The 1,815-nt window shown below is 29.4% G+C and overlaps 1 pseudogene; it reads left to right on the top strand.

Annotated features, from left to right (window-relative positions):
• Positions 1 to 548: 548 nt before the first annotated feature.
• On the top strand, positions 549 to 1,541 carry LOC149033516 (uncharacterized; annotated as a pseudogene).
• Positions 1,542 to 1,815: the final 274 nt, after the last annotated feature.

Consider the following 1,815-nt stretch of genomic DNA (forward strand, 5'->3'; position numbering starts at 1 on the left):
TTTTGTTAGATTCAATGTCACAAAGAAAATTTGTGTATTGGAAAAAAAATATTTAACACTAAACCTACCTTGCGCGGTCAAATGACCGTTTTTAAAATTTCGTTTAAAATTTCTCGCATACAACGTTACTGTATCATCATGTAGCTTATTGACTTTTCCTAAAATATACATACAACCTATTTTTCAATATTTACAACTTTGTTTATTGTTTATTTTCCGAAAACAAATTATACCATGTCTAGTCTACCACGAACGGTCATTTGACCGTTTAAAAAATTTATGGTATTTACGACTATATTCTTCGATAATCGCATTCTTGAAATTGTTTTACGAGTCTACAATGTAATTGTAGACAATCTACAATTTAATCAATGTGTCCACATTGTAGACAAATGTGCGATTAGAATCAATGCATGGCGTTTTCATTGTTATTGGAAAAAAGAACATAGCGTTTTTTGTACGACAGTAAGGTCTTGCGATACAAACAGAAAGCATCAAAATTTCAGTGTATAATAGAAATTATAATTATTTTATAATAAAAATTATTACGTGGTATAAGTGATAGTTTCGACAAAGTCAACAGAGCCAACAATATTTTGTGGTATGATTTACAATTTTTTTTTTATTTCTGGTCTCAATGTTTTTGCCCCGTTTGATTTATATTTTTATATTTTAGTTTTTACTTTATCATTTGTATATTCATCCCCCAAAATGTCAAGACATTAGAGGAATATCAATTTATTAGACAAAATAAATAATATCGACGAGGATTGTTCGGAAGATGATCAAGAAGTTTACGATATTGATGATGATACTGCAGAAAATTATTGTGACTTATTTGACAGCGATACGGACGAAGAGAATATTTTGAATATACGAAGAGAACAAAAAAGAAAGAGATTTATAGTTACTTCCGAAAGAGAAAATGAGGAAGAAATTGAAACTGCTATGGACGAAACTGTTTGGAAAAAAATAAAAGAAAATAAACCCAATAAAAAAGTATTGATACTTAGTTCAATGTATTCGTCCGTAGAAATTGAAAAAAATGATACCCGTATAGCAGAGACAATTAGATTTTACAATAGCACAAAATTCGGTGTAGATGTAACCGATCAAATGGCCAGAAAATATAGTGTAAAATCTAAATGTCAAAGATGGCCTTTATAGGTATTTTTCAATATCTTAGATTTACCCGGGATAAATGCTTGGATTTTATATAAAGAAACGACGGGTGAGGAAATATCGAGGCAAGAGTTTTTATTTCAATTGGCAGAAGAACTTGGGACCGAATATCATAAAGAGAAACAGATAAGCAAGGAATACTAATCAAAAACAATAATAAATACAAATACTGTTTCTTCTGAACGGAGATCTTGTCAAATAAGATATTGTAAAGTCAATAAAATAAACAAAATTTGTATAAAATGTAAAAACTACGTATGTGGAAAATGTGCAATACAAAATGCTGTAATTTGTAAAAAATGTGATGAAAATGCATAAAAGTAAATAAAACATACAACATAGAAAAGCGGGGAACGAGTTTTTATTGTTGCATCTGAAAAATATTTTGTTTACTACCTACTTTACTAAGATACATATGTTTTTTTGAAGCGGTCATTTGACCGCTCATGGTAGGATTAGGTATACATGAAATGTCGGTAGGTTTAGTGTTAAAATATTTTATCATATCATTTAATTTACTAATTTTTAGCCGATTTTTTTCACAAAAAATCGCGTTTTTCCCTTCAAAGTGTTTCACAAAAGTGAAAAATTGAAATTTCGAAAAACGCTCCCAGCGTTACCTGGGGAAAACTA

Source organism: Polistes dominula, unplaced genomic scaffold (assembly GCF_049000335.1).
Source record: "Polistes dominula isolate Pdom_NZ unplaced genomic scaffold, Pdom_raw_medaka contig_624, whole genome shotgun sequence".
In the NCBI taxonomy this organism is placed as follows: Eukaryota; Metazoa; Arthropoda; class Insecta; order Hymenoptera; family Vespidae; genus Polistes; species Polistes dominula.